Source organism: Amblyomma americanum, chromosome 3, assembly GCF_052857255.1.
Source record: "Amblyomma americanum isolate KBUSLIRL-KWMA chromosome 3, ASM5285725v1, whole genome shotgun sequence".
Taxonomy (NCBI): Eukaryota; Metazoa; Arthropoda; class Arachnida; order Ixodida; family Ixodidae; genus Amblyomma; species Amblyomma americanum.
Window position 1 is genome coordinate 165,210,444 of NC_135499.1, and position 25,471 is coordinate 165,235,914.

Below are 25,471 nucleotides of genomic sequence, written 5' to 3' on the forward strand. Positions count from 1 at the left end.
CCAATAAATTTTCACACGATTGAAAGAATTAAGACGCGTTTAGCGCGCTTCACTCACAATAACAAACCTTGTTCTTTGGTAACAGTCCCAACTGAAAAAGACAGCGAAGCGACATTACGAAATGTGCATTTTTTTTTGCTTTCTTTTCAGAGTTGCTGGAATGAATCAGTGTTTAGTTAGGTTGGATGCGTTAACTTGCACTGCATTTAAAGAAGTAAAAAAGAGAAACTTTAATTGAAACAACTTATTCAGAAGCCAGGAGCATAAAGACTCACGGATGAAAAATTACAGCTAATGTTCATTTATGGATTCGTTGCTTTAAGACAGTCCCTGTTGATGCCGCCTGTAAGCGTTCCACGTTCAATACATGAATGGGCGCTACTTCATGCAAGGATAGGCATCCAGCTGCCCCTGGTAAAGGTGTTACGACTGGCATTCTTTTTTTTATTTGTGAACGCCATTTGCACGCCTAGAGATAAAGGGTTAACAGGTGAGGTGGAAGATTACAATGCGACGTTGTATTACTCTAAACCGCCAGGTGATGTCCCCTGACGATCCCTTTCTGGAACAATTTTTTCTTTAATAAACTCGCAGAGCCACTAAGTGCAAATAACGTAAGATGCTTTGGGAGAGTGATCTTCATTCTGAACTTTTGAGAAGTACCTCGACTTTGAGAACGAAAGCACGAAACCGTGTTTCCTGCTTTAAAACGGCACAGACGAATACTTTCCTTAAGGCGTGTTGAATTTGTGTTCTATCATAAATAACACCGCGCACCAGATGTTATGCGCAGCCTTTTCTTAGAATTGTCGCTAAACAACGCAACAACAATATAGAGAGAGATGCGTTCTCTGATGTGCTATGACATGAGAGCTTAAACCACAGGACCATATTTTTTTTTTGTTTTCAAGGAGTATAGAGAGAGAGAGAGAGAGAAGGAAAAAGAAATGCAATAAACTGAGGAGAATTGAAAAATCGCGCGTGAAACATGAAGAATGCAGTCGTATTTCAAATCGGAAGGAATCAAACAACGGGCGCAGGCAAAATATACCGAGCTGCAGGTTTGCGTCAGGAGGAAAAGATGGCATCAGTAAAAATAAACTCTAGCACAGGAAAGAGCATCGCGCGCGATTGCAGATGCGTGGTGCAGCCAACAGGAAGGATAAAAAGGAGCTAAAGAGAAAGGAGCATTCACAAAAATAAAAAAGTGAGAAAGAAGTGAGCGATGATAGGACAAGAGCAGCCGGAGGAATGTACGGAGCGAGGGAGGCGGGAAAGGCCGGAAGACCACGTCTCGTGAGCCGGGCCAGAGGAGGCCCGGTGGAAATACTTATTCGTCTGCAAACAGCCGATAACGAGATTTTCGAGTGTACCTGAGGCGTTGCGAAAGAGATCAGCGTTATTGGGGAGGCGTCGCTGCCGCCACCACCAGCACCGCCACAGCGCTTGGCGCTAGGGGGCGCTAAGCCTGGCGAATGCGCGTCCCGAGAAGATTCAATCTACGCGAGTTGGTCGGTGCACCGGAATGCTCGCTCGCGCACGCGTTTTTCTACGCCCGATCGCCAAAGCGGACAACGCTTGGGCAACCCATTCCTTCTTCTTTTTTATCCTGACCTGACAACAGCAGCTAGCCTCAGGACGTCGGTGGAAAGGGACTGCCCGAAAGGCCAGTCGCAGTTCAGGCTTGTTCAGCTTGAGCTGTCATCGTAAAACGAGGCAGTGCTGTGGAGGATACCGTACGAAAGCTAATGCGATGTTGGTAGTGTATTCAGCGTAATTTTTGTGGGATTGCGTATCGTTTCGTGCTTTTTCGAGCTCGTCTAGTGTAGGCTCTCAACTTCGCTGCCAAGCGATCATCTAGAGTCGTTATTCAAGAATTCTGCTCCTTTTACAGCATGAGTACTACTTCCTTTCGACAACTCCTGCAAAACATCGGCGCTTTGATAAAGCACAATAGTTTCACAACGTGTTGGTGCAAAGTCCTCGCAAGCAACTTTTTCGGAAACCAGACGACTTGCACAGGGAGGCACTGCCTCAGACAAACGCTACTCGCCTGGAGGGCACGCTGGCTTTCGCGATCGGCTCCAAAGCTGGCTGTTGGGCTTCAAGAAACCACGCTGCACCCTTTTATATCAGGACTCGAGTGTGGTCCTGCTTCCGAGTCGAGTCGGTGCCAAAACCTCGTTCCCAAACCACCTCTCTTCTTTCCAAGAACTGACGTCTGGGACGAGAGTGCATGCACTGTATACTTTATGCGTAAGCAAGCGGCCAGCACTATGAGAGTGGCGGAACTATCTGCGTCTTATTCTTTCCTCACATTGTTGGTTCGTTCTGTATTTTTTGTTCTTTCTCCTGGCGAAATACTTCATCCCCCGACCGTTTCGGATTCAGAAACTGGACGACGGAGTGTGTTTTGTTTCGGCGAATGCACCGCGCGTGCGAGTGCAGTTAAGCAAAGTGCTCGGCGGGAGTGGATCCCCTCGAGCCGAAAAGGGACTCGAGAACGAACCACTATACTGTGTCTCAGGACAGAAACAGAAACAAATATATATGTAATCGGAGAAAACGAAGCAAATCGAGTGTACTCTAGTCTCTTCTTTGTCAACAGACGGTAGAACAACAACGGTAGGGGAAACAACTAAACAGTGGAAGATGACTTTTAAAGAATGTACATGCGCTAGAAACAGTATTCTCTCTGCTGCTGCTGCTTTTCAGGCGTGATTTAACGCACTATTTTTCGCAATGCACGCTAATAAAGTGATTATGTTTCGTAAAAACACAAGCAACAATATAATGGCCTGATAACCTCATTCCTTTTCTTTGTATTCAATGGAAAGAAAGAAGCAACTTTTTCTCGCTTGTTTATGAACTGTTGTCATAATGCATTCCACAACAGTGGCATCTATGTCACTGCTCTTATTAACGTGGTAGGCTTTTATACCACACCGCCAGTGGTATAAAATCTCCAGTATAATTCTCTAGAAGCAATCAGAGAGGGTTGCAGCAGCAAAATGCGAAGAAAAAACTGAAAACGCTAAAAGAGGAGAGGTGCTCTAAACGCTAACAAACACATCTACCGGTTCGAAAGGCATCGTCCTTTTCCTGAGTATTAGAGCTCAGTCATAATTTTCAATGGAAACATCATGTTTTCTTTTTTGTTATATTTTTCAATAATTCTCAAGTGCACCTCTGGTCAGCTCATGCCCTCCTACACATGAAAGTGACGAAGCATGCATAATTAAACTAGCTCCCAGTGCGTGTAATTCACTATACACTTTGCAGTACCGTTGAAGCTCCTCGTATTAGAAAAGTAAGCTGGCTTTGGCCCGCTAATCGCTCCTTGTTTTTTTTAAGACTCATCTCTGGCACCCATCTTCTCTGCTTTAGGTGGCTGCTAATTGCTCCCCCCGCGTGTTCTCGAAACGGCATTTGAAAGACGGGACTCTTTTGTTTTGGAGGGAGGGGTGGTGTCATACGTCTCTGTTCCCGCACCACAGCCTTTCCTCATCCACGGAGGCATGGGAGAAGAAACGGGGGTGGGGGGGCACTCAGTTGATTGCAGTTGGAAAGTCATGCGGAATAACAACGGCAAAGACCATTTCTCGGAGCAGTGCACTCGGAAGCGCAGCCCCCTACTGCCGCCGGCCGTTTCTCGCCGGACTCGATCTAGGAGCAGCGCCATGCTTTCCATCAGGGACCCAGCAAGAAGCCTACAGCAGGGAAGAAAGAGTAAGATGGGGAAAGAGGAGGAGGAGGAGCACCAGAGGAAGGAGAACGGGTAGTGGGTGGGAATGGAGTGCGGGGAAAAGACGGGTATGAATGACCAAGGCAAAGAAGGGGTAGATAGAGGACGCACACATACGCACGCGCTGTGTCGGACGGACGCGACAGGGACCCAGAAGGGAAACAGGGACGGTAGTGCGCAGGCAAGCTTAGTCGTTCGTCCCAGCCGTAGACGGCTTGGTCGTCGTGTAAGAGAGGCCGAAGAATCAGTGACAACGAGGAGAGGAAGAAACGACGAAATCGCATTATCTGGCAAGATTCGCTCGCGGGTCGTTCATCGCGACTGGTCCTTTCGTCAATACGCGGGGGCTCGCTGCCTGGTACATGAAAAGAGGAGAAGAGTGGAGGGGGAGAGAAAGAGAGACATCCTAGGACTTTCCGGCAGCAGCCCAGATTGGCTGTCGTGTGTTTTCCCTCCCGTGCCGGGCTTCCGTTCTCCTTATCGGACGAGACAACAACGCATCCATCGGTCACCGGGTGCGCCGGAAGCCAGAGTTGCGCCACCATCTCCACTGAAAATAAGAAAGGGGTAAAAAACAGCTATACGGCGGGATCCGGGCAATGGGCGCCTATGTGCCACAGAAACAACACGCCGTTCGGACTGGCTGACCGGGCAGCACGGTAATGTAGATGTTGACGTTGCCGTCATGTATCTTGCCGGAGATCGAAGTAGCGGCGAAAATATTGCCTCCTCTGCCACAGTTTATACGGAGAGTATGTAGGCAATATATCTACTTATACACATACGTTCGCCATAATAAAAAAGGAGAAAAAACAAGGCCGTAGACAGTGCAGTGACCATGCAGTGTAGAGCCAGGGCCATCTAGGTGGAGCAATGACGACTGGACAAAAACAGCGGATGCAGTTCGGTGATCGCCCGACCTGTATGAGGCTGCATTTAGTTTATTTCTGAGGTTCGCAGCCATGGGGTGAAATTATATATATATATATATATATATATATATATATATATATATATATATATATATATATATATATATATATATATATATATATATATATATATATATATATATATATATATATATATATATATATATATATATATATATATATAGCGGCGGACGTGCTATGTGAGGGTGGCGCTGGTGAACACTCTCAAGGTTCGCTTACACGCAATAAACATAAATAGCCACGAGACTAGCAGATTGGACAGCCGTCGCCGTAGATCAGTTGGTTTGGATCCCATCGGCGGCATTTTTTTTTTGCTGCTTTATAAGCAGTTTTCTTGGAGCGACAAATTAATCAAAGTATTATTCTCCCAATGATCAGCGCTAGAAATTATATATATATATATATATATATATATATATATATATATATATATATATATATATATATATATATATATATATATATATATATATCATACGGCCTGAGATGTACGTTAAAGCCGGGCACAAGTAAACATTGATTTGTGAGGATAAATGCAGTCATACAACATTAATGTTTTATGACTGAAGAAAACCAACCTTCGAGGAAAAAGTACTATTGAATTGGCATTCCCCTAGCCCGAAGATCTCAGGAGCGCTTCAAGACCAAGGAGTTTCACTTCGCACTTTTTGGAGTGTATGTCTCTTAGTTCTTCCTCCTGGTTTTTTTTTTTTTTACGGCACAGAGGGGGGGGGGGGGGGGAGGGAGCGGGGAGGGGGATTTTAGAAGGGCTCCTAATGAGATACATGAAGTAAATTACCGAAATAAAAGAGCGCAGAGGAACATTTCTTTTTTTTGCGGTGTTCCTCAATGGGAGATTAATAGTGAAATTTTAGTCACCTAAAGTAAGTTGATTAGAAAGCGGGAGAAAACGTGGTAGGGGTTTAACATAATTAAACCGAATACACGTGCACTTAAGCTCTGCCTAAAGGGCTTTAGTGGGTTAATGCCCATAAATGCAGATTTGATCATTCTCTACATAACATTCGCAGATTACGGCGAGTCCTCGTACCACTACCAGCGCAGTGGCGCAGCAACTAAGCGATGCGCCACTTCGCTGGTAGGTGGCTATTTCTGTCACAGCCACCTGTAGGGATTGTGCGGTCCATGTTTCTCATCGCGGGAAACCTCTCGCGACCAATCAATAAATTAACTGCCACCAGTCATGGCAGTCAGTTCGCTCACAATCCGATGGCCATGCTGTGGTGACGCCACAAGGTTATGTTACCCAGATGGCGTGGCGCTGTCCTCCCATTGGCTGCAGCTGGCGCGATGCTACTCCGAACCCGAGCTTACGCGAGTAACTCAGGTAAGCTCGTGTTAGTTCGGAGTACAAGACAGTATTTTTGCTCTGAGAAGGTGCGTCGGGAAAAGTGCTTTCGCCCTAAAACACAGCCACATGCCGCTGATGGGGGCCGAATCCCACGACCTCTGAATTTCGCGCCCAGTGCTTTACCAACAGAGCTACAGCTGCGGCTGCTTGATTTGCTGTCGCGAGTATTATGTGACGTGTAACATAACCTTGAGTGTGTTCACTAGAGCCACACTCGTCCACAGTGGCGGACGTAGTACGTCCTGTATTACAGGGAGTGTCACGTGGGGCGTGATCGAACGGTGAGGGCGGAAGCTGCGCGAGAACCCTCTTATGCTATCTATGACTTCAAGGCTGCCGGAACCGAGACCCTCGTTAAGCTATTGAGCGGACAAGGGAAGGAAAAAGAGGGGCGAGTAATGCAATACATGAAAGAAGCCAACACACACCGAAACCAAGGAGCAAAGGGGATTGTTTCTTTTTCTTATTTGTGCTGAACAAGAGCAGATTAATAGTGTAAATATTTAATCGCTCCCTTTCTTCTATTGATCAACACAACAAATAAAAAAAGACAAAAAAACACATTCCCCTGTGCTCCTTGATTTCGGCGGCTCTTGGCTTCCTTCACGTATGTAATTACGAGCCCCTCTTTTCCCTTCCCTTGTCCGCCAATTACTTAACGAGGGCCTCAGTTCTGGCAGTACTGATGCCACGGGTAGCATAAGAGGGTTATCGCACAGCTTCTGTCCTCATCGTTTGATCACGTCCCACGTGACACTACCGGAAATACAGGACGTACTACGTCCGCCGCTAGGGATGAGTGTTGGCGCTGGTGAACACTCTCAGGATTAGATTACATGCCACAGAGATATCTCCGATAGCAGAAGATTGAACGGCCGTAACTGTAGCTGTGTTGGTAGAGCACCGGACACGAAATTCGGAGGATCTGGGTTAGGATCTCATCGGCGGCATGTGGTTGTTTGTTCTTCTGCTTTCTAATCGAATAAAGGAGTATAAACACTTAAGTTTGGTGGCTTTTTTTTTCTTTACAATGATGCGGAAGACACTAATACGCATGAATAACCATGTGACATTAGCCTACGACCGCGTAACAATTTATAATCGAATTTTTTCTGTCATGCTGTTTCGGTTTCGGTTTCAACAGCCGAACTTTGGCTCTGACGTCAAAGAGTATTTTTGTTCGGGCCCCAGCGCAGGCAGAATACTCCCTGTCCAAAAAGCGACACTTAATCACTTACAGTGAAATTCTAGAACACTACAGAATGGGGAGGAGAACCCTGCCTCCCCCCATACATCTCTCACAAAGAAGGAAGAAGTAATCTGGCGAAAACTGCTGACAGGTACTTTTCCAAACCCGTATGTCGTACACAAATGCATCCTGAGGTGCACTCTTCAATTTGCAAAAAACTGTGAAGACATAGCGACCCTAAATCACATGCTGTGGGCTTGCCCAGCGCTAAATGGTCGACATGGAAACAGAGAGTCATGGGAATCCTCCCTCTATAGCCAGGAAGAACAAGTACAGCCACAAGTCATCGGTCATGCCCAGGCCGCCGCCGGAAGTCAACTGATTCCGGCTGACGTCTAGGGGGGAGGCAGACGGTGAAAGGGGAGCTGCGTCTCACCCATCACCCATACTCTCTGACGGGTGCAAATAAAGTGCTTTCTCTCTCTCTCTCTGTGTCACATGAGGCATGGAAAAACATCCATATAATCGCTGCTTCATCGTTATAATTTACTGCAATGCTGCAGCCAGTCTTCCTCAAGAACCGGAATGACAGCGAATGTGGAAGCAGCGACTATATTGCAGTTTTTTTCATGTCTCACGTGACCTGTAAGCCCACGTTGACGTCACAGGCCTCATTCGGCTGTCGAAAGGAAACCGAAGCAGCGCGATAAATAAATGCGTTTATAAATTATTTAGTGGTCGTAGGAGAATACGAGGTGGTAATCCATGTATGTATGTGCCTTATGCATCATTACAAACAAAAAAACACGCACCCAAAGGTTAGGTGTATATACTCCTTTAACTTTAAGCGAATAAATATTTATACTATTATTCTTTCATTGATCAGCACCGCAAACTAAAAAAAAATATTCCCCTGTGCTTCTTGGTTCCGGTGGCTGTTGGCTTCCTTCATCTAGACTTGACTACCAGACACTTCAGCGCAGAACAGGCAGTCTTCGCTCGATGCGGGCTTTGCCGGAAACGTGGAGGTCGGAGGTCTTCCGGTGTTATTTTGCGTCGCTTGAACGGTGCCGGCTACAGAAGATAGAAGCGCCAATGTAGCATGACATCACGTGCCAGGCGGGCCGGACTACTCGTACGTGTTTAAAGAAAATGTCGTGCTGCTCGACTGAGCGAGTCGACTCTATAATAAAGCTCCCCGCGTCGAGCGCCGGCCGCGATGAACTGCAGCACCGAGGAAGACAGTGATGTGCGGGACAAAAAAAGAAGCAGAAAGGCAAAAAAATGAGAGGGTTCCACAGAGAGAATAAGAGAGAGACAAAGCTAGGCTGCGACAAAGCGAGCATTTTCGCCTGAGAGCAATACATCAGCCCATTACGGGCTATGATTTATTCGCTACGTTTCCCTCGCGCCATCGCAGGAAGCTCGCGAACGGCATGAAATATTCACTATACTCCAGCTCGTACTGGCTATGCCCTTTTTATTTGGAAGCAAGGGAGACGGGCTTACTTATTCTCTTTCCGAGGACACACTGCGCTGCGCGTCTTTGGACACTAGTTTTTTCGCTAGAATCGTTTGTGCTGTTAAAAAATTGAGCTGGGCGGTGCAGGGTTAAGGACGCGCAAGAAGAATGTTTCTTCCCTGCGTTCCAAAAGCTCCATAAACACATGCAGTCTCTGGTTGAAAGGCTTGTCGGAATAACAGTGACCTACTTCCAGCTAAATTACCATTCTCACGACTGCAGTGTCATCGCATCTCAGCGGCAGCCCCGCGAAATCTAAGCAAAAGGTTTGTATGAACATTGTGTTGATGCGATTTGAAGAAAGTGAACGTCTGAGGCTGACTTTCTTTACTGGAATCTTAGTTTGGCAACTTTTGGAGAATTCAGAGACGTCAACTCACTCACTCACTCACTCACTCACTCACTCACTCACTCACTCACTCACTCACTCACTCACTCACTCACTCACTCACTCACTCACTCACTCACTCACTCACTCACTCACTCACTCACTCACTCACTCACTCACTCACTCACTCACTCACTCACTCACTCACTCACTCACTCACTCACTCACTCTTACTCAATCACTCTTACTCAATCACTCTTACTCAATCACTCTTACTCAATCACTCATCACTCACTCACTCTTGCTCAATCACTCTCAATCACTCACTCACTCTTGCTCAATCACTCTCAATCACTCACTCACTCTTGCTCAATCACTCTCAATCACTCGCTCACTCTTGCTCAATCACTCGCTCACTTTTGCTCAATCACTCGCTCACTTTTGCTCAATCACTCATTCACTCTTACTTAATCACTCTCAATCACTCACTCTTAATCATTTACTCACTCGCTCTTATTCAATCTCTCTTACTCAATCTCTCTTACTCAATCACTCACACACTCTCTCTCTCTCTGACCCGATTTTACTCAATCGCTCACTCACTCATTCACTCTACCTGACTCTGTCACTCTCACTCATTCACCCTCTCTCACGTACTACATCAAGATATCAGAAAGTCGTCCGTCGCTCACTCAAATTACTCTGCACTGGACAACCGTCATAACCTCGTAGCATACTGACGAGGACAACTTTATGAGACCAACGACAGTGACCCAGCAACGGTGAGGGAGTAAATTTCCGCTGAAAATGAAAAAAAGAAAGGCCCACAGACAAACTGCTTCCGCCTACGAACCATACCGAGTTCCATTCAGCGCCTCGAGCTGGTGGAGTGCGCCGATAATGGACATTAATGGACGCATCCGCAGGCATGCATGGGGACCTCTGGCAGTTCTCGCCACGCCGTGTATAAGCACGGTGCGATTGCTGCGAATTGGATTAGCGCTGCAATATGACTGGCGCGCCAAGCTCCCGCGATCCGGCGCAATTAACCAGAGTATGCGCGTGCGCCGCCGGTGGGGAAGCGAAGGGTATATATAGGTGCACGAAGGAGAGCGCCTCCCCCTTCGGCCTGATTAGCGCAATAACGCAGGTCGTGGCGGATCCAGGTGCTTAACCTCGGGCGAAGCGTTTTCGTTCCGGGTTTCGATCGCGCTTCGGGCCAGCTCCCTTTCTTCCATAAACTCGTCCCAATCTCCCAGAGGCCACTGAAGACGATCTGCGTGAGCTCGTTAGACTGGGGCCTCAGCACTTTGCGCACATTTTTCATTCGCGCTTAGCGCTGAGGGGACTTGTGTTGTTGGAGTCGGCGGGCGTATCCGATACCGGAAACGTGAAGTGTGCAAGATGGGCCAGTTAGAAAATGAGTTTGCGTCCCTCGACATTCGTGAGCAGCCACGTACCGCAGCTGGAGTTTGCGAAACAAGCGGGAGGCGGCGAGTGGTAGGAAATACGACTGGGGTTAATGAGTTACAGTAGCTCGGGGTCTGTCGACAACTTTATGACTCATTTGTTCGATGTTACGAAACTCGTTTGTTTGATATATAGCGCTCCTCACATGATTTGTTCAATATCACTGGCTACATGGGTATTTGCAACGATAAATGAACTAACCGAAGAACTGCCAAAATGTAGAACGCTAGTGTTGAGTACAGTGTGGTAGAAACAACTGATTAAAAAATACAAGTAAAAATGGCGGGTTTAACATCCCGGAGCGAAACATGGGCTATGAGGGACGAAACAAAAGTGCAACTATATTTTGCTTGGTGCGCAAGTTACATAGTGCGTAATAATTATAACAGTATTTTACCGTCATCGCCGTAATTGTCGTCATTCCTGGTGTCTTCGCCACTGTTCTAATGGACATCACTGAATATGCTCTGTTTAAACCATCACGCAGAGAAGCGACTTGCACGGCAAGCGACTCTCCTGTCTGACAGCACCACAGACTGTAGTCTACCGCCACCACGAGTTCGAAGAATTGAGAAAAACTTGATCCGTCCATTTAAGATAAAAAAAAGCAAGAGAATGTTGTTTATGCTTTTAGGCCTTCTCCATGTTACTAAAGAGAGAGCGACAGCAGCACCGCACTCCCAAGAATAATTAGAACCGCCTACTCCCAGCACCGTATGACCTGCGCCTACTGGACCAACCCATATCGCATCATGATTGCCCAAGAAGTGAACGCGTGAGCTTGCAACACGCAAATTAACCTCCTGAAACCCAAATTAACTTTCTCGTGCTGCTATCGTTTCAGAAGGTACATTGGCTGGTGTTGAAGCAACCGAAGCCTCAAAGAGGTCCTCACTTATCAGAACAACGCAAAACTCCCGCTTGAGAAAAAAAAAAAGCACTGAGCACTGCACTACACTAGAATACTATGCCTAAGAAAATTCTGCAGGCCACGAGAACAGCAAGCGGCCGTTTCTTTGAATTCGTGACACGACATGAAGGTCTACCTGGCCTTGCGTAGCAGAGGATGTCGAATGGTACGCTTTCTTAGCAGACAACCATCATCTCAGTTTCTTTCTCTGTCAGATGAAATGAAACCCTTACTTCACTGCATTGCGCTTTTCGTAAAGTGTCGGATGGCATGAAACGTTAGTCGCCTTCGCGCTTGTTCCGATCTTAAGCTTGTTTTTGAAATGAAACAATATGTTGCTTATGAACGCCTAAACCCGTAGCAGTCGATCTCTCAATAAGAATTCTGCACTTTTTTGAAAACGAGCGAAATTAAGCCGTGGTTAACTGAACAGTCACACCCTGGGAGCTCAGTTGTTTGCTTCTAACTGTTTGTTTGTCTCATTCCAAGAAAAGGTGACTTCTAGAAAAAGAAAAGAGCTGCAAACCATGCACCTTGAAAAAATTTCCAGCCAAAGAAATAGTACGGAAAAGAACGGTAAGTACACATCAAGCATACCTCACGAATGACTTCGAAGTATTTTTGCACGACCCAAAAGAAGAAAACAGATAACTAGACAGCCATTATACGGTACAGAAATTCTCTTAGAGAATACAAAGAAAAAAATTACGGGCTGCAAGTTGAATATAAAACAGTATTTCATTCCACTAACTTACCGTTAGTTCGTTTTCCTTCACAGGGTTATTTCTCAAGTTCCACGACTACACAAGTGCCAAACTCTACATCTGCGAATAAGTAATCGGGGATCGCCTTGGCTTTACTGATTCTCCGACTGCAAGTCGACAAACAGCGCAGATCGCCAGGACACGTTAAGATTGAGAGTCGCATGCGTCATACGTCAAGAGCCCGTGTGCGCGCTCTACTTTAGTCGTAGGAAAATAAATGGAAGTAGCAGGGGAGGAGCAGGGCGTGACCTCTCTCTGCCTTTATGCATTGCACCATCGACTGCAAAGAAAGATGATTGCGCGAAACAGTCGGGCGCTCAGAATTGTAAGTATTGCACGGGACACCCAGTCTCTCCAATAGAGGGCGACAGACCCACCCGTCACGCGTTCTGCACTAGCCAGACGAGGAAGCTCACCGCTGGCTGGGTCACAGTGCCGCACCCGCGCGCGCCTGGTAATTGCGGCGGCAATTAGCCGAGTCAAGGCTCTGCTGAAGCAGGATGGCAAAGGGATCGCGCTGGCCTGCCCTGTACGCGAACGTTACATAGCCGAGTTCGATTTCCAAAATGGGCTTCGAACAGCAGTCGGAGCGAACGACCCGGAAGAGAGGAGCGTGCCTCGGCAAGCTCCCTGCCTGCCAACTGAACGGGTGCTCGCAGCATGGCGCGCGCGTCGGCTGATGTTTACGTGTGATTGGTTTACGCGTCTATTTGCGGTAAGGCAAGTAAGCTACGTTAGGTTGAGGTTAAGGCGAAGACGTTCGTTTTCTTCTACTCTGGGAAACGACGTTTCGGTATGACTGTTCGAAAGGGACGGAAGACCTCCGCAAGCTTAGTAGAAAAATAAATAATTAGAAGAAACTTGAACATTACGTTCGCGCGGAGACCTAAGATGGGTTTCCCAAGATTTTAACCTCCATGCTAAATGCCAACAGCTGGGTTAAATTATACATTACCTTACATTAGCTGCTATGGGGGAGGTCGTATAGCACGAAGTCGTTTCCTTAAAACTATTTGGTTTTGTTTTAAGCTGTGTGACGGGATTTGACTGAGGCTCTGGAAACTCCATCTATTCTACTTCTTCGAGAATCGAAGCAAAACTTATTAGTATAAATCAGAAGTAGAGTCGGCTATCACTGGTTCGGGCAATACTGCCATGTAATGAACCATTTTACCATTCTCTATTCGTAAATGAAAAGGTGTGTTGAGCGTTTTTTTTTTTTACCACGACTGCTACTCTTCTGTTGTTTTACCGCTTGCCGCATCTTTGACCTCCGTCAGATAAGTCTCGCTTCAGCGGCGTTTCCAGGCATTGATTAAAAGCGCTACGGTCGTCTGTTTGCTTCAAATTAATTTCGAATGGCTCAAAAAAAAAAGCGCTGTAAGCCACTCATTACTCGAAAAGGCAAATCCGTGCACCTGATACTGACGAAGCGTTTCTGAAAGCGAGCTCGTAAGCAGTACTGCGCTGACTTTGTAACAATACGCGACCCGGCTATTCATCGGCGAACGCAAACGGGCGCAAACCCTTTTGTGTTCGAGGTTCCATTAAGCTTGCGTTTACTACGTTCGCATCGAGCTGAGACAGCCTTTTTTTCACTGTACGCTCGCGTCTGCTCTCGCGTGCCTTGATGCGTTTGTTTATATTTCTTCGTGACACTCTGCTATGAACAATAAAGACCGTTACAACTGCGAGACGGGTGCGCGGCTTCGCGAGGACGCATGTCGCGTTAACGAGGAATCGTTTTCAGTCGCGAGCTGGAAGTGAGAGGAAATAAAATACAAGCTGATAATGGGGATGAATTCAGGGAGAGTTAAATCAGGTTGCGGTATTTTGTTTCCCTTTATCTGTGATTTCTCTTCGGAGAATTTCCCATAGTCACCAGCTACTTGAGTCCTCCTATACATGATTGAGGCGCGAACATCTCTGCCCTCGCGCCTTAGAACAGCACCAGTCGATGCTCTGACTTATATCCAGGAAGGGTTATTTAAAGGGATGAAACATGGCTTTGTTACACTCAACACAGTTTGAAAGAGTAAGGTATCAAACATACTCAACCTATTAGGCTTGTATCGCGTCCTTTTACAACTGTGTCGTGAACATCAACATTCGTCTTTGACAATCCTTGTTCGCAACAACTGGCTACGCTATTAGCTGTGTAAGTCTTTACTTTGTGCGAGTTTTCATCCAGTTTTTCACTTTTCTGACAATACTTCCTTTCAGCATTTTGCAAATTACGTTGTTTGAGCAAGAGCCTGCGGATGTTGGTAAATTCATACATTTAGCTGAAAGATCTCTGCAGCGCCTCTGTGGAGTGTATTTCTGATATTTTTTTTCGTGTAGCTTTGTTTTTCTCTTATTTTTTGTGGACACCTTCCAAGACTGGTTTCATCTCTCTGACCACTGCATTCATTATTTGTGAATCAGCCTATCTACACGACTTCATCTAGGGAGTCCTAGTCCTTCGCGTTTGTGCCTGAATAGTCCAAGCAATGGCAGCCAACCTGTTAAACATTTCCGGAAGCTGTGATTACCGACCGCGGCGAAGAATCACAGCAGTTGCAGTCGAGGCAAGGTCTTACACTTTATATATGACTGCGTGAACAATATCACTGTGACATTCTTCAAGCATAATGTTTGAAGAAAATATACCTTCTTTCGTTTTCGTCGAAAGCACCGCTAGGTACCCATAGAAATTAAATTCCGTAACGCTCGTGTATGCCGGAGGACGACCTTGGGGACAACACTTCAATTAAGAAAAAGCGCTTGGCGCCAAGAAAGCGTGGAGCTCGAAGCATGCAGAAGCGTCTTGGGGCTTCCAAAGGCGTTTCAAGCGAAACCTAGCTGCCTATGTACAGTATGTACAGTATGTACATAATGTACAGTATGTACAGTATGTACAGTATGTACAGGGGCGATGGAATGAAATGCGAACAGCGGAGCGCCTAGGCTGCGCTCTGTTTGCATTTCTTTTCACCACGCTTTTATTTCAGTGGTAGCAGAAATGCGCTAGAGTCGTCAGTGATACATTCCAAGACGACTCTTTTTCTTGCCACCCAGGGAAAAGTGCGATGAAAAGAAATTCGAATTGCGCAGCGTGTAGGTGCCGCGTTGTTCGCGTTTCTTTCCATCGCGACAGCACAGCACAGCACAGCACAGCACAGCACAGCACAGCACAGCACAGCACAGCACAGCACAGCACAGCACAGCACAGTACAGTACAGTACAGTACAGTACAGTACAGTACAGTACAGTACAGTACAGTACAGTACAGTACAGTAACCATAGCTAAAACACGGAAGACACGCGAAGCGGCGAACATAAATTAATTCATTGTAATACAATCGCATTAACCGAATTGGATTAATACAATTGTATCATTCTGCAGCTCTGTAATCCATAGTGGGTGATATTATACATCTGCATCGTTATGTACGATGCATGCGAAACATACTATCGACTGAGCGCGATTGAATTATTGATATAATTTGGAACACGCAGTGACGGACACACGATAAGGACACGGTGCGTGTTGTGCGTTTATGGCCTGATTCTGTTTGCACTAGGAAGAGCAAAACATCTCAGGTGCTCCACCGAAGTCGCTTGCACTTTTTATCTTTTTCACACTATGCACTCATTTCGCAGTTATGGGCCTTTGTACAGCGACGATATGCAAGCGGCAAAAAAAAAAAAAAAACAATGGCTACGGAAATTTCCAGCCTCCCTTCCACTCTCCGTGATTGCCCTTTTATTCTCGGTACTTAAGTTCAGTAGAAAAGGAGAGAGAAAGAGAGCGAAACCTCGTTAGCAGTGCATCGCCGTCAAGTTCCTAAAGCGAGCAATCTTTAATGGCATATAACGGCTGCGGTCATTTTCCAGAACGCAGCGCTTATGCGAGTTTGCTTCGCTAACATAATGGGTGCCGTGACATCAACGAGAGTAATCAGCGATTCCCCGATTCGAGCTTTATCGAGGTCAACTGTTTTTTTTTTCTATTTTCAATGCACCGAACCAAAATAATAGCGCGTGCAGTGTAAGGGTGAGAAAATGAACAGACTTTTACGAAGCGTGTGTTTTCGAGCTTTCCCAAGCGCTTCACAGGGATAAAGGAACAAAGAGATGATTTAAAAGAAAAAGGGAAGCGAAATAAGCGGTTAGAAAAGTACTAAACAAAAAAATTAAAATCACTAATACATACATATTCACCAACAATCAAGTCAAATGCAATATGTGAGTTTTGCTTGGAACCTTCGGCAACTTGCTTAATTGTTCACACTTGTGCTCATCTGCATTGACTTTCTACTGCATTTTTAGGAAGCGCATATTATTGCGATAGGCTATGAGTTATTGTAAATGCCTCCTGAAGGGCTTTTATTACTGGTATCAGCACATGCGTGCTCAACTTAAACAAAGCAGCGTCCCAAGCGCACGCTGATTTTTCTTTTTTTTCTTCATAGTGTTTGACACAACTATCCCAACATGGATTTGTCCACTAAAATATAATAGTTAATAGGATAACGCATTTTATTGTTGACTTTGTTTATTATGTGGTTCCTATTTCTAAGCTTCTCGAACTTTCTAAGCATTGCATAACAGAACACGCCGCAGTGTGACATCATCAGCGAATGCGCGGCGGATACAGCGGCGTTTACAAGGTATAAAAGGCAACAAGTTTATTTTTGCGAGTCACAATATCACGGCAGACAGCACATATGCACCTACTGACTCCCATGACCCGAACTTCGTTCATATCTGAGCCTTTCCTACTCCTTAGTGGAGCTTGTCACCAGCATGCTTAATGCTTGTAGCGTTTAACAAGACCAGGCAAATAATGCTAGCTCCATGGCTGGAAGAGCTGAGCGGAGAGTGTACTCAGACCTTGCTTTCTCTCTCTCTTCTTCTGTATCGCGCGTATAATACACAAAAGGAACCAATGTTCATGCGAGCATGTGCTGTAATGTTAGTTTGAATGCCGTAGTCGGAAGCAGTCGCAGCAAATGACGCTTTTCAAAGCGAATCTTTCCAACAGCAGCAAAAAAAAAATGAAAATAAAAAAATTAACATGTCTTAGGATTAGAGACTGTTTTTCTACAGGCAGCAGTAAACTTTTCTCGGGTGAAATTAATCAAAAATATAATTAAACGATAGCTGAGCCTGGTAATTCAGCGGCCGTGTTGCAACCTGAAACTGAATGAATTCCCGTATTGTCTCGTAAATGTTCGCATAGCGTTCTTATTGTCTACCTTTATTCTGCCCTGTTCTTTCTAACCAAGGTTTTTAGTAATAGCGAGTCAAGCAGCTCGACACACGGTCTATTGAATGAATTCTGCTCACTCCGATTACGCAACAAGGGCTGCAAGAAACACGTTTCCCACACTGCTTGAGCAGACGCATGTCCACGGTCCCCCGTGGGCGCGTAATCATTGGCGCAATCTGGCGCTCGCGGGACCTGGTTTGTCCCTACACGCGTAACAGGAGCGCGGGAAGCCTGAGGGAAGGCGGCATCGCGGCGAGTCACGTCTCTTGGTGCCACAGCGAGACCAGCGCTGGAGGCGTGATGCATGACGTTCTTTTTGGTTCCATCATTAGTGTCCGGCGTCGAAGCAGCGAGAACAGAAACACTTCTTTGCCTTTTATCGCAGTATATATCTTGCGCTGCGGTAAAAGAGCAAGCCACTGTGTGCGGACAGAACCCAAGGGCATGGAGCTTAGGCGAACAATGAAACAAAGCCACCCGCTCCTAATGAACGCAGGGGAGAAAAGGAAAGCAGTGCTAGGGAAGTCGTTTCCGTTCGGGAGTGATCGGTCTTCGATACGGGAGATGGGGTACCGTTGTTTCCACACAAGCGCTCTTTTTACGGATACTCTGGCGTAAGTTGCGGTCATTGCCTTCAATTCATATGCAACGCTTTTTGAACTCCCTATCGCTTTTTTTTTAACTTATAGCGAACGCCATAATTTGACACGGGCAACAATCGAATGCAATTGCGATATCAGTGTTTATCTGTTTTTTCCTGCATTCCAATGCTTCATTCTTCTCGCTTAAACGTTACGTGCACGTACTTCGCATATGAATGCAGGAATTGGTTTGGTGTTGCTTTTATAGGGTTTAACGTCCCAAGAAGGCTATGAGGCATGCCGTAGTAGAGAGCTCCGGATAATTCCGACCACCTGGGGTTCTTTAACGTGTACTGACATCGCACAGTACAGCACACAGTTCTTTAGGATTTCGCCTCCATCGAAATGCTACCGCCGAGGCCATGATCGAACCCAAGTCTCTCGAGCTAGCAGTCGAGAATCATAACCACTTAGCCACCGCGGCGGCATTAAAAAGTAATTAAAACGCAAGCGGATAACGTTAGTCTGCTCAGTAATGCCTGTTTAATGCAGTGTGCGCAAGTGCGCAAACACAGAGCGAATTGCTAGTCGATGGTTTCTCGTCGCATTAATATTTCTTGCCTCGCACATTTCTCTTGCAATTTGTCTCTTGGTAAGCACGCGAGTGTTTATTCAATCAAAAGCACCGAAAATAGCTGCTACCAATTTTAGCAGTGAGCGGTTTTTCCTCTTATTCATCCCCCTCCTCCTTTTCAGGGACGCGAACTCAAACTGTATTCACACCAAAGCTTCGTCCTTTCTTCTCTTTGAAAAGTTCCTCGGCAACCACGGTGTCTCCCGAGTTCTGTTATGTGGCTAGCTAATATCGCATTGCCAATGCTCCCAGTTCCTGGAGAGGTAAGAAATTATACTCATCAATCGTCCAGAGCGTTGGAGCGCCAGACATATTTATAGACGGTAAATGTTGCGCTCGAAACACGAGCGCTACATTTATCGTCGCGATTAACTAACTCGCCCAGGCAGCTGCCTTTATACACTTATAGAGCTCCGCAGCGACACATTTCAATATCCAGTGGATTGACGACATTTGAAAACGACTTTACGCTATCTTGTCGTCATGACCTATTTTGGAATGAAAGTAGATGAATGTGTTATGAAGATCAATGCTCTTAATAAGGCGCCTGTGTCTTTATCTTTTTGTTTATGGGTTTTCTTGTCTTATTCTCAACTCTATTAGATGCTTAGTGACGTCACCGAGAGCAGATAAGTGCTCATAAATCGCAATTTCTCCAGACACGGGATAAGAAAACTTGCGAAGAAATAACATTGCACTGTGTTTTAAGCTTTAGTAATTCGCCATCGCGATATGGGTGTGGTACTCATGCTCTGAGTGAGAGGCTGAAGGCTGGATTACACCCGGGGTCAAGATTAGTTTAATACAGGCTGTGTCCCTGAACATTCGTTTCCTATCAATCTATGCGTGTAAAAAAACAGAACAAAGGAGCGTGGGTAGTCCAGGAATTAAGGTGGACAATTTTTATAACTTCCGTACGATGTTGGTAACCAAGAGAGTCGAAGGTAAAAATTAGAATTGCCCTTCTATTTTTAATTAATATTTTTGCGTCTTTCTGGCGCTAACGCGCATATCAGTGAAAAGTTATAAAGGGAAGTGAACTCATTGTTCTTCTCGTGAGCTTAGTAGCCACTCGTTTGACTGAATTTTTAACGCCGCAGCTCGAATACTTTTATTGCAGTCCTAAGAATATTTCTGCTTTTGTTTGTTGATTAATGTTCATTGTGATACCTTTGAGGTATCACTGATAACTAATACCTTTGAGACGAAAGATTCCTGAAGGTATAATTCCGAGAATGGCAAAACTAATGCAGCGATAAGAGAGAGATCCCAAGCTAGGAAAAAGTTAGCTGCTCACCGTGAACAAATAAGTTGAAGCATCTTGATTCGTTGCGTGCAATATTACTTTGAGACTTCGAATCATAAAGGCCAAAGCTTCACGTATATCAGCACAAGATAAACACGCGGATTGTTCAAAGTACAGGCAGTGTCCACAAACGACAACTTGGACACAGAGACATAGGAAAGGCGCAGGCTTTGAGAGCGAAATAGTCTCGATTAGGTCACACCGGGGGCCAAACTTTCGGCTATTTGCACTGGCGTGTATGACACCCGGACCCGCGCACGTCCACTCCATGGGGAAGCGACAGGCACGAACATCACCACGGAAGGACGCCCGTGCGAACGTCCCGTACTCTCCCCCTCTCTCCCCAGCCGCTGTCTCTCGTTGGGCGCGTCTTTTGTGCACGGCGCTGGGTCCGACCGGAAATGGCGTCTTGCAGACTGCAAATTGGACGGGTCGCTCCCAGGCGTGCCAAAAGAGTTCGCGTGGTCCGCAGTCGCGGGTCCGGGAGCCGCGGACGCGCCGCGCGGCCCGCACGTCCGCGGTGCGCTGTGGGACCCGTCGCCGCCGCCAGCAAGACTAATCGCACGCCGGAGAAATAAGGTGGTCCTAATTAGCTGCTTCGCAGCATTCCGCCGCTCGCGTGGCGGCGGAGAGAAAAAGCTTCATTAGTTTGTTGGAGTCGCCGGCCAGCGATAGGGGCGAGACGACGGTGGTCGCCCGCAGAAGTTTGGTGTGCTGCGCTGCCACAAAGGGAATGCGCACGATACGTGCGAATCCACGCGGCCTCCGGAGCGGCACGTGTAATAGGAATTTTCTGCGAGGGGGTCAGTGTTCACTGCGCTCAACTCTGCGGAAGCCACTGCTGTTAGCGGCGTGGGAATAAACGAAGAGAGAGGACGGGGAGCGTGGCACTCACAGGCTTTGCGGGTAGGGCCCAGAGAAGTAAAATACATTGTTTTTCGGGAATGAAAGAAAGCAACGCATTGAAAAAGAGGTGCTTCATTACGCGGGATGTTGTGCATTGTGCAGTATTTGCATAGTGTGAAAATATGTATTTTTGCTTACTCTTGCTTTGTATGCGTTACTAATTTCCAATTTTGCCTTCCATGATCTGTGGAGTGAAAAACTTGAGCACGAGAGATGTAGACAAAGATAATTTTTATTGACGCTGTTATCCGAGTCAATGGATACACTCCTCTCGAACTATGCCTGTACGCTAATGATTGGGTGTTTTTTTAGCGCATCATGGTGCTAAGCACAGTTTTTTCTAAGTTTTGTGAGTAGAGTGTAGCTTGGCAAATGGCTCTTATGTTCAACAAAAACAGTGCGAAAGTTGTTCACTAATAAACAAACAGCCTTTTTCATTCATTGATAATAACCACGGCAAATTCCTAGCTCAAGTAAATGAATTGAAGTACTCTGGTGTTACTTAATTGTAACCTAAAATGGAACAGGCGCATAGAACTAATTTTCGGTGAAGTAATTAAACGTGGCTTTCTGAAACTTCCGCAAGAACACTGTACCAAAAATTGTAAGTTAATAGCTTGCTCATATTTTGTTCGGCCCATACTCGAGTAAGCGTCAACATTTTTCCCAACAAATATGAAACTCGACGTTGCAATGTTAGAATCCGTTCAAACAAAGAAGTTAGGTTTGCCTGTCATTGTTACTACTGCAGCATTTCACGCTCATACTATGCTAAGCTTTACCTCTGCAGCCGCTTGCTAACATACGTACGTTCAAACGCATAAAACAGCTGTGCGAGATTGTTCAGAAGCGAGTCGATGTGCAGACGCCAATCTCTTTCATCAATAAGGCAGCCCAAGCGACACGACAATGTAACCCACAAAACATTGAGTTATTCACATCATCTCTAGATTGTTTGAAATCCTCGTTTCTTTTTCTGCATGCTGTAGAATAATGCAGCAAAATGGACGGATTGCTTCGTGCACTACCTTATGAGGAGTTTTTGAAAGAATTACCCAACCATCTTATGTGTCAAGTATTTTACGGTTGTTTTTCTGTGCTCACTCCTGCTATGTATCGGACTGAGACAGCAGTACTAGTAAATAAACAACAAATGCCCCAATCTCTCTGCCTACAGTAATAACCTGTCGCCCAGCTATCGGCGCAGTGACTGCCTTTTACCAGCCCCCGGTCGAAATTACTGCGGAATAACTTCAAGTGTATGTTAATCATTGAGTGACTACAGTGCAATCTGTATGCTCTCAGGGATGATTTTTTCGCGGCAAATGCATGCTTATCGATTCGGGATTCCCCTTAAAGTATGATGTTAAACTTACGTAAGGAGTTTTTAGATTTTTCTCTGCCGAATAATGGATGTGCCCTTTCCGATAAGGTTTAATGGGGGACTCCTATGGGGTGCGACGTTGGAAATGAGTTGTTAAGGAGTGACAGTTCTGTCCTTGCAGAGATTTTCACTACGTTCGAGTGGGTCAGACGCAAAAGCTACCTCAGCAGCTTCCACTCATATCGAATCTTTGGCTGTTGACGAGGAGTGCCGGATGGCATCTTGGCCGTATGCTCGCGTAAATTTTTTTTTGGCGTCAAAAATACGCATACGCAGCTCTCAGTGCCCTGAACTTTCATAACATTTGACCGTCGTGCATTAGATTATCTTCGTGTCGATTCTGGGTCGCGACCCCACCACTACCGATTTGAGTGCAAATATCTTTCATAATTAAAGTCTTGGGGCGAAAGGTTGTATCGATATCCCATTATCTTAAAAAAAGACTACGATACTCTGATGCATTCATAATAGGCCGTTTTTCACTCTGCTGGGTGTTGAGCTGGCTTCGATATCAAAAGATATTCACGAAAGTTGAGGCTTTTTCATGCTTTTGTTCGTAGTTGTCTCATTTATGACAGCCGTGACTTTGAGACTAAGGGAATAATAAACTATATTTATTACATTCTAGTGATAGACTTTGAGTACGCAATCGACTAGTCTATCTAAATAAATGCTTTTGTGCTGCTCCGTCAAGAATTCGATGCGTTTTTGTCCAAATATCTAAGTGTTGCCCAAATAAATCATATTCGTAACTTTGGACCTACGACCACATCCGGGAACTAGAACCTGGTTTACGAGAAGAGGCCAGGCTCAAAACAATAGGCGTACTTAATTCAATGCAAGCACACCGAAAAGAATCAAACCTACCACCAAATAAAAGGCAAGCCCTGCAAGACCTCAAGACAGACACCAACATAGTGATCCTCCCAGCGGACAAGGGCAACGCAGCAGTCGTTCTGGACAGACGGGACTACGAAGAGAAAATATCCACCTTACTCAGCAGTCAAGAGTATGGGAAATTGAAGAACCCCACAACAACCACCCAAGCAAGCCTAAACAAAACATTGAAAGAAGTATTCCAAAAGCACCCCAAATTCCGAAACCTCTACTTCCAGTTAATGAGCACCAACGAATCGGATCCACCAATCTACGGCCTGCCCAACGTTCACAAACCGGGGATCCCTTTGCGCCCGATTGTAGACTTCCGGTGTTCCCCCCTTCGCTCGTTGTCGGAATACCTTTACAAACTCATATCTCCAATCGCAGGAAAAACAGCGACCCATATCCGTCATTCCAGTCACTTCATCGAACTGGTGTCTCAAGCCACCCTTGAGGCCGACGAATGCCTTGTCTCCTTCGACGTGGTGCCCCTTTTCACAAAAATACCCCTGAAGCTTGCGGTGACCGCTAAACGAGACGCCCTACAACGCGACGAACCACTCAGCGCACGAACCCCAATGAGTGTAAATGATGTGTGCCGCCTCCTGGAGCTGTGCCTATCAAACACATACTTCTCGTCAAACCGGAAATTTTACTGACAAGTGAAAGGAACGCCAATGGGAGCCTCCATCTCTGTAGTCATGGCCAATTTAACGATGGAACACATCGAACAACGAACCCTCAACTCATTCCACCCGAAACCAAAGATTTTCCTCAGGTATGTCAACGACTTCTTCGCCGTCATCAAAAGATATGAGATTCAAAATTTCTTTTCCCATTTAAACTCCGTAGAACCTGATATTCAGTTCAGGCTAGAGGTGGAAGAAGAAAACTTCCTGCCGTTTTGGACGTCCTCGTGTCCCGAAACCACAGTACCCTTCAATTCTCCGTATACCGCAAACCAACTCACTCAGGCAGGTATCTCCACTTCTCGAAACACCCGACAGTCCATGAAGTATCAATGGTGAAGACGTTGTTCAGAAGAGTCTAGACACACTGCAGCACAGAACTTTACAGAAAAAAAGAACAACGCATGATATTCAAAGAGCTCATCATGAACGGCTACCCAAAAGGCTTTATTTAAAAAACCATTCGACGTCAAAAACAAGACAACATGCGCCAAGAAATCAACGCACAAAGACCAACGCCACCACCAAAATTCGTCACTTTACCTTCTGTCGGAAGCGTCAGCGAAACCATCGTCAGAATCCTGAAAATGGGGGGTCTCCAGGTAGCGCACAAGTCCACAAACACTGTTGCGCTTTGCCTACCTGTTCCCAAAGACCGGTCGCGGAGAGAAAGAGCCCAAGGCATTGTCTACAAAATTCCTTGCGCCGACTGCGACGCAAGCTACATCGGCGAAACCAAAAATCTCAAAGAAAGAATTCGGCAACATAAAAACGACGTCCGCAAGTTCGCAAGAGAGAGCAATCCTGTAGCCGAACATTCCGAGGACTCAGACCATAGAATCAACTTCGAAGAAACCCGCATCCTCGGAACCAAAACAAATTACCACAAGAGGCTCCTTCTGGATTCCTGGCACATCCAAACCCCCCCGAATAACATCAACGGCACAAAAGGAAACCTGCCCCAGTATATGCCCAGGGACTTCGCTCTTCAACTGGGCGAAAAAAAAGTCCCCATTGACCGCCTCCCAACAGTGCCACAACGTGACTAACAGCCTTAACCCCCACTTCCTCCCCCTCCCCCACGTATTTCGCATCACAGCTTTCGTTGCTTTGACCCCCTCCTCTACTTCATACTTAAATACGCTAGCTACTGCCCTCAGTCACCCCTGATGAAGGAGCCGAGTCAGGTTCAAAACGTTGGGTTAAAATTAAAATTTTTTATTGGAGATGTGCAGTTTATTATAAAACTACCCATAACTTACTGCTAATCGCATTTTCTATGCTTACTGCTAGTTAGGTGTTGTGGCCTGGTATGCGATGGTAAAGGCATCTGTCAGGCTGCAATGTAACGATCAATGCCAAATGTTTCAAGAGATTTTCTGTGTACAATGCTCATTTTTCACGTTTCGCAGGAGTATTGATAGTAATGATTGCTTTTGGTCAGTTTTTCCGGTGGCTCCTGAATGCGACCGCAACCGCAGAAACCATCTGTACTGCAAATCAGTTCGCCACTAGCCTCTTCAAAAACTAGCATATTTGCGAATTGTTTAAAACAAACTGCTGCTAATAGTAGGTCCGACGA

The 25,471-nt window shown here is 46.0% G+C and overlaps 1 protein-coding gene across 1 annotated transcript in view; it reads right to left on the reverse strand.

The window, feature by feature from the left end:
- LOC144125361 (roundabout homolog 3-like) overlaps window positions 1–25,471 on the reverse strand; it is a 316,643-nt gene that overhangs the window by 120,057 nt on the left and 171,115 nt on the right. The gene's annotated exons all lie outside the window — the stretch shown is intronic.